The sequence below is a fragment of the Pongo abelii genome, assembly GCF_028885655.2.
Source record: "Pongo abelii isolate AG06213 chromosome 18 unlocalized genomic scaffold, NHGRI_mPonAbe1-v2.0_pri chr18_hap1_hsa16_random_utig4-1074, whole genome shotgun sequence".
NCBI classification, from domain to species: Eukaryota; Metazoa; Chordata; class Mammalia; order Primates; family Hominidae; genus Pongo; species Pongo abelii.
Window position 1 is genome coordinate 166,015 of NW_026946739.1, and position 8,279 is coordinate 174,293.

The 8,279-nt window shown below is 45.6% G+C and overlaps 1 pseudogene; it reads right to left on the bottom strand.

Annotated features, from left to right (window-relative positions):
* Positions 1–245: 245 nt before the first annotated feature.
* LOC129053938 (olfactory receptor 7E24-like) lies at positions 246–6,821 on the bottom strand (annotated as a pseudogene).
* Positions 6,822–8,279: the final 1,458 nt, after the last annotated feature.

Below are 8,279 nucleotides of genomic sequence, written 5' to 3' on the forward strand. Positions count from 1 at the left end.
AACAATACAAAAAAAAAAAAAAAAATTAGCCAGGCATGGTAGCGCATGCCTGTAATCCCAGCTACTTGGAAGGCTGAGGCAGGAGAATTGCTTGAATACGGGAGGCAGAGGTTGCAGTGAGCCAGACCGTGCCATTGAACTCCAGCCTGGGCAACAAGGGTGAAACTCTGACTCAAAAAAAAAAAAAAAAAAAAAAAAAAAACGAAAAGAAAGAAATAGAAAATGCGAAAATGCGAAATGGTAAGAAAAAACAGCATAATAAACATTTGTGTGGTGTTGATGGACAATGCATTTGAAGATAATATTTGAAGAAATTATAATTAATTTCTGTTCTTACTCATTGGAGCTTGATGCCTCTAAAAACTTCGTCATTGGAACCACCTCTGGTGCTTTAAAAGAAAAAAAAACAAAAATCCGCGTACTCACACAGGTGCAAGGAAATCCGAATCTTAGGTGTTGAGACCCAGGCCTCATCATGTGTTAGCTCCCCAGGTGATTTGACTCAAAGCCAAGATTGAGGAACGGCGACATTTATCTCTACACATAACCTGCCTAAATAGATTCTCTAGAAGCAGTTTATGAAGAAATTCCACATAAACTGTGGAAGAGGATATGAATTTGATGTACAGTATGTCCTCACTTAACATCTTTGAAAGTCTCTTGGAAACTTCACCTCGAAGCAAAATTATGTATAGTGAAACCACTTATTTTTCATCAACAGTATAACTACACAACTTTGAATAACCAATGGTGTTGGAGGACCTCCTGTACATTGTTTCCATAAAGTCAGTTTTCAGGGAATTCCAAAAGGAAGTGAGGACTTCGTGTATATAAAAAGATGGTGGTGATTCCACCTGGATGACCGGGTTATTGCTCAGAAACTAAAAGGGGCCGCCTAGGTATAGAGGATTCTGTCATGAGGTTTCTGCTAAACAAAGGATCCCAGAATACTCACCCATTCCAGTTAAAGGCATAACGAAGAAAGCAATATTCACAAAGGAAATGCGGAAAGGAATAAAAGCCATCAAGCCACAAAAATAATGTGACTAAGGGGCAGGATTTGCAGATGTAGAGATTGAATGTGGTTGCCCTTTCTCACCCACACAAGAAAAAGGATGGAACAGATCATGAGATTCGACTGTTCTGCTGCGCAGCCTCCGCAGGGCACTTTGTATGTCCCTGTTTCTCAGGCTGTAGATGAAAAGGTTCAGCATGGGGGTGAGCACAGCGTACATCACTGATGCCACCACACCATTCCTGGGGGGTGGTGACACAGCTGAAGTCAGGTACATGCCAATGCCTGTTCCGTCAAATCAGCAAACAACTGCTAGGTGAGAGCCACAGGTGGAGAAGGCTTCCTACTTCCCATCTGACGATGAAATCCTTAGAATGGAGGGGACAATTTTATAGTAAGACAAAAGGATCCCTGAAACGACAAGAAAACCCAACATAGTACTACCGAAATCTATGAATATGCTATCGATGACGCTGTCAGAACAGGCAAGTTTGAGAAGTTGAGAGGGGTCACAGACAAAATGAGAGATTTCCACATTCTTGATGATGGTGAATTGTAACACAATCCAACTGGGCAGCTGGCAATCCAACAGGCTAAGGAAAAAGGACACCAAAACGAAGAAGACACAGAGGTGAGGATTCACGATGACTGGGTAGTGCAGAGGGCGACAGATGGCTACAAAGCAGTCATAGGCCATCACAGGCAGAAGCATGTCTTCTATACATGCAAAAAGGACCAAGAAAGACATCTGTGTCAGGCAGCCCGCATGAGAGATGACTCTGCTATGTGACTGCATGTCCACAATCATCTTGGGAACCGTGGCCGAGGTGAAACCCATGTCAGCCCAGCACAGGTTGGAGAGGAAGAAGTACATGGGGGTGTGGAGGGGGGAGTCAGAGCTGACAGCCAGGATGCTGAGCAGGTTCCTCAGCACCGTGACCAGATACGTGGACAGGGACAGGGAGAGCAAAGCGAGGACGGGCTGCAGTTCTGGATCCTCTGAGAGTCCCAGGAGGAGGAATTCTCAGACACCTGTGAGATTCCGTGGCTCTGTGTGTCTTGGACACCTTGAGAAGGAAAGAGGATTGGAAAAATAAAAGAGAAAAACCAGCCCTTAATGCTGGATGCAAGCAATTCACAAGGAACACTTTCACACTTGGGGACCATACACCGCCAGCAATGTTTCTCAGCTGTGACAATTCCAAAAATCTCAGAATTATTACGTGGTTTACTTTTTTGCTATACAAGTCTTTCTGTACATACCACTTTAGAGAAAATCCACTGAAGAATATTAGAAGACCAAAACGTCATATATAACAAATCCGTGATCTCAGTAAAATACGGCCTACTCTTTTCAGAAAAAATACAATGCAATGAAAATGTCCTTCTCTCTTTAAGAAAAAGATCTCATCTAATTGAAAGAAATTAAGAAGCCGTGAAATACACTCTATTTTATTCTGACACCGTGCTGCAAGTTCCTGTGATGTAGAATATGTAAAAGGACGACACAAGAGCTAGGACCCCATTATCTAAAACCGAAATCAAAGCTTATAGTTCTCAATCGGAGGACCTTTTCACGTGCCTGTTACTTTTCATAGTTATTATCATCCTTAGGTTTTCTGACATCATTTCTTCATAAAAGTACACGCACACTCAAATATGGGAGCTGTGTTTCCAAATGAATTGAATATATAACTCTTGGCTCAGCACCATGCCTCACACCTGTAATCCCAGCACTTTGGGCGGCCGAGGCTGATGGATCACCTGAGGTCAGGACTTCCAGAACAGCCTGGCCCACGTGGTGAAACCCCGTCTCCAGTGAAAATAAAAAAAAATTAGCCGGGTGTGGTGGCGCGTAAACCTAGCTACTCGGGAGGCTGAAGCAGGAGAATCCCTTCGAACCTGGAAGGCAGAGATTGGACACCCCGTGATAGGATTTTTGATATCCTAGGGAGATATTGCTCCTGACAGCAGAGTGGGCGTACACCCTGTGATATTATCTGTAATATCCTAGAAAGATATTGCTCCTAATATCAGGGTGGCTGTACACCGTGTGATATTAATTGTAATGTCCTACAGAGATATGACTCCTAATAATACAGTGGGTGTACAACCTGTGATATTATTCATAATATATTACAGAGATACGACTCCTGGTATCACAGTGAGTGTACACCATGTTTCTACACCCTGTGATCTTATTTGTAACAACTTAGAGGAATATTACAGCTAATATCAAAGTGGGGGTCCACCCTGCGATGTTATTTGTTATCTACTAGGTAGATGTTACTCCTAATATCACAGTGAGTGTACATTATGTGTGGAGAGACTGTGAAATTCTTCATAATACCCTAGGAAGATATTACTCCTAATATCACAGTGGGTGTACACCCTGTGATATTACTTGTAATCACCTAGGGAGATACGATTCCTAATATTACAGTGGGTGTACACTCTGTGATGTTATTTGTAATGTCCTAGGAAGAGATTACTCCTAATATCAAAGTGGATGTACACCATGTGTGTACACTCTGTGATCTAATTCGTAATATCACAGAGAGATATTTCTCCTATGATCACAGTGGGTGTACATTCTGATATGATTCGTAGTATCCTAGAGAGATATTGCTCCCAGTATCACAGTGGGGGTACACCCTGTGATATTATTCATAATATCCTAGAGAGATATTACCTCTAATATCAGAGTTTCTGTACACCCTGCGGTATTATTCATAATATCCTAGGGAGTTATTATCCCTAACATCACAGAGCATGTACACCATGGGTGGACACCCGGTGATGTTATTGGTAATATCCTAGGGGGATATTACCCTTAATGTCACAGTGGGTGTTCACCATGTGTGTATGCACTGAGATGTTACTCGTAATATCGTAGGGAGAAATTACACCTAAGGTTACAGTGGGTGTACACCATGTGTTTCTGTTGTGTGATGCTACTGGTAATATCTCAGAAAGTTATTAGTCCTAGTGCCACGGTGGGTGTATACCATGTGTGTCCACTCTGTGATGTTATTCGTATTATCCTAGGGAGGTAGTTCTCATAACATCGCCGTGGGTGTACATCAGGTATGTACTCCCTGTGGTCTTATTGACTATGTCCTGCGTTGATAGTACTCCTAATATCACCGTGCGTGCGCACCATGTGTGTACATTCTCTGATGGTGTTCGTAGTATCCTAGGGAGATATCACTCCCGATGTCATAGTGGGTGTACAGCCTTGTGATATTCTTGGTAGTATCCTTGGGATGTATTATTACTCGTGTTATCACAGTGGGTGTACACCCTGTGATAGTATTTGTAATATCCTAGGGAAATATCATTGTATACCCTGTGATATTGTTTGGGACATTTGAGGGAGCTATTTCTCTTAAAGTCAGAGTGGGTGTACACCCTGTAATATTCTTCCTAATATCACAGTGGGTGTACACCGTGAGTGATATTTTTTTCTAATATCCAGCGGGGGAGAGGATGATATTGCTTCCAGTATCACAGAAGGTGTACACCCCCCTGTGATATTGTTCCTAATATCCAGGGAAGGAGAGGATGACATTATTCGCAATATCACTGGGGGTGTACCACCTCCCGCCGGGATATTGTTCTTAATATCCGGAGGTGGGGAGAATGATGTTACTCCCAATATCACAGGGGTGTACACCACCCCTGTTTGTAAACACCCCCTGTTGTATTGTTCCAAATGGCCTGTGAAAGAGTAAATATGACTCCCATTATCGCGGGGGGTGTTGAGCCCTGATGATACTGTTTTCTAACATCCAGGGAAGGAGAGTATGCTATTACTCCCAAGATCGCAGGGGTTGTACACCCTTTTGTGTTTTTGTGCCCAATATCCAGGAAAATAGAGGATGATATTACTCCCAATATCGAAGTAATTGTACAGCTCCCCTGTGATATGCTTCCTCATATCCAGACAGGAAAAGAATGAGATTACTGCCAACAGCGTAGGGAACGTATACCCGCGCTGTGATATCTTTCTTTCCCAGTATCCAGGTGGGGAGACGATCATATTCCTTCCAATGTCGCAGGGTGTGTACACCCCCTCTGTGATCTCGTTGCTAACATCCAGGTTTGGGGAGGATGACATTACTCCCAATATTGCAGGGGGTGTACACACCCCTGTGAAAATCTTCCTCTATTCAGAGGGAGAGAGGATGATATTACTCCCAGTACCGCAGGGGGTTTACACAGCCCTGTGATACTCTTCCTAATATCCACAGGGAGAGAGGATGATAGTACTCCCAATATCGCAGGGGGTGTACACAACCCTGTGATATTGTTCCTAAGATCCAGAGCGAAAGAGGATGATACGACTCTCAATATCGCAGTTGGCGTACACCCCTCCTGTCCTATTGTTCTGAATACCCTGGGAGGGAGAGGATGAAGTTACGTTGAATATGGCAGGGAATGCACACCCTTCCCCTCTGATACCCTTCCTGATGTCCAGGGGAAGAGAGGAAAATTTTACCCCCAATATCGCAGAGGCAGTACACCCCACCTGTGATGTTGTTCCCAATATGCAAGGGGGGAGAGGATGATACTATTCTCAATATCGCAGGGCTGTTCACATCCCCAGTGACATTTTTCCTAATATCTAGGGGAGAGACAATTGTATGACAGCAAAGGTCGCAGGGTCTCTACGTCCCTTCCTGATATTGTTCCTAATATCCAGGGGGGAAGAGGATGGTATCAAATATGAAAGGGGGTGTACACCCCCCACCCCTACGATATTGTTCTTAATCATCGTGAGGGGAGACGATGATATCACTCCAAGTATCGCAGGGGTTGTTCGCCACCCCCTGTGATATCGTTTCTGATATCCACGGGGGGAGAAAATCATATTACTTCCAATATTGCAGGTGGCGTATACCCCACCTGAAATACGGCACCGAATATCCAAAGAGGGAGAGGATGGTATTAATACCAATATCGAAGTGTCTGTACACGCCCCTTGTGATATGGTTTTTAATATCCAGTGGGCGGGAGGATGATATTAGTGCCAACATGCCAGAGGGTGTACACTACCCCTGTGATATTGTCCCTAACTTCCAGAGGGGAGAGGATGATATCACTCCCAATATCTCAGAAGCTGTACATCCCCTGTGATATTGTTCATCATATCCAGGGAGGCGAAGGATGACATTCCATTGAATTTCACGACAGTACTACACGCACAGTGTGATATTGTTCCTAATATCCGAGAAGGGAGAGGATGATATTATTCCCAATCAAGTAGTGGGTGTACGTTACGCCTGTGTTATTGTCTCTAATATCCGGGGCCGGGGGAGTGGGGGAGAGGATAATATTCCCTCAAATTTAGCAGGTGGTTTGACGCCCCTTGTGGTGTTGTTTTAAATATCTCGCGGGGAAGACAATAGTATTATTTTTGATAGTCCGATTCATCTGCTCCACCTTTCTGGGACTCTGAGGCCGGGAGGCGCCATGCAGTTTCCGTGGGATCCCCAATACCTTTGCCGTCTTCTGTACCAAGGGAGCCTAAAACGCAGGCCCGTTTATCTGAGCCGATCCGTAAGGGCAGTCGAAATCTAGGTATCAGATCTCGAAGAAGCACACGGGTTACTTCACGAGCTTTCTCAGTTGGTGTTGGATAGGCCGCCACCCACCCAGAGTAGGTACGCACGCCCAAGAACTAGTAAATACTTGTTACCTCCACACTTTGGCATCTCTGTGAAGTCTACCTGGAGATCTTCAAAGGGGGCTGCTCCATAAGCTCGTATGCCGGGCGGAACGGCTGGACCTTGCCTCGCATCATGCTGTCGGCAGGTAACACACCGCTGCCTCACCGTTTTGGCAAGGGCTGCCAAAGGCGAGATGTAGAAATACCGGCCTAACAACTCTTCCAGTGACTCCTGACCTCGATGGGTGGTTTCTTGCACAGCCAGTACAACTGCAACTCCTAGCAGCTGTGGCACAGCTACGCTCCCATCTGGTAACCGAATCCATCCTTCCTCCATCACTTGTCCTTCCCTCTACCTGGAGAATGTCCTTTTCTTTTTTAGAAGAAGTAGGTCCAAGATCAGGTACTTGAGGGAGCACTGATGCCCAGAAGGGGGCAGATGCTGCTTTTCGAGCCTCTGAGTCAGCGCGGGAATTCCCCAAACCCACCGAGGTGGAAGCTCGCTGGTGTCCTCTGCAATGCCTAACTGCCACCTTGTGGGGTTTCCATACTGCTTCTAATCATTGCAAGGTTTCTTGTTGATATTTTCTGTCTTTTCCCTCAGAGTTCAATAGGCCCTTTTCTTTCTATCACGCTCCATGCACTCGAAGGGTTAAAAAGACACCGAGAATCAGTGTAAATGTTTACAGTCTCACCCTCACTGAGTCCTAAGGCCCGAATTAAAGCAATGAGTTCAGCTTTCTGGGCTGAAGTGGCCTGGGGCAACGATCTGGCTTCAACAAGAGTGTCCAGGGTTACCACTGCATACCCTGCACCTCTCTCTCCTTGGGGGTTGAAGAAGCTGCTCCCATCCACGTATAGTTCCCAGTCTACTGATGCCCAAGTCCGGTCCCGGAGGTCAGGTCTGCCAGAGTCGACTGAGTCCAAGACTTCCACACAATCAGGCTCGACAGGGCTCTCTGATACCGGGAGCAAGGTGGCGGGTGTAGGGTGTTACAAACTTCAATGGTTATACGAGGATTTTCACAGAGCCAAGTTTGGTACTTGGTGAGTCTGGCATTCGGTAGCCGACGATGTCCTTTAGCGTTCATGAAAGTCACCACAGCATGGGGGCCCTTTATGTTCAGGTTTTGCCCAAGAGTCAGCTTATTTGCTTCTTGTTCTAGCAGGGCAGTTGCTGCCAAGGCCCTCAAACAGGGGGCCATCCTTTAGTAGACCCGTCTAGTTGTTTAGAGAGGTAGGCCGCCGGCCTTGGCCGGAGCCCAACCGTTTGGGTTCAAAGTCCAGCTGCCATCTTTTCTCTCTCTGATGCATAGAATGGAAAAGGCTTTGTCAGATCGAGTAGCCCCAGGGCTAGGGCTGCCAGAAGTTTTTCCTTTAACTCATGAAAGACTTGCTGTTGTTGGGATCTGCATTCCAAAGGTTCCCGGTCCCCGCCCCCTTTGGGACCTCATACAAAGGCTTGGCTAATACTGCAAAGTTTGGGATCCACAGTCTACAAAACCCCACAGCTCCTAAGAATTGTCTCACCTGCTTTCTGCTCTTGGGCTCCACTAGATTGCAAATGACCTGCTTTCTTTCTGATCCCGGGCT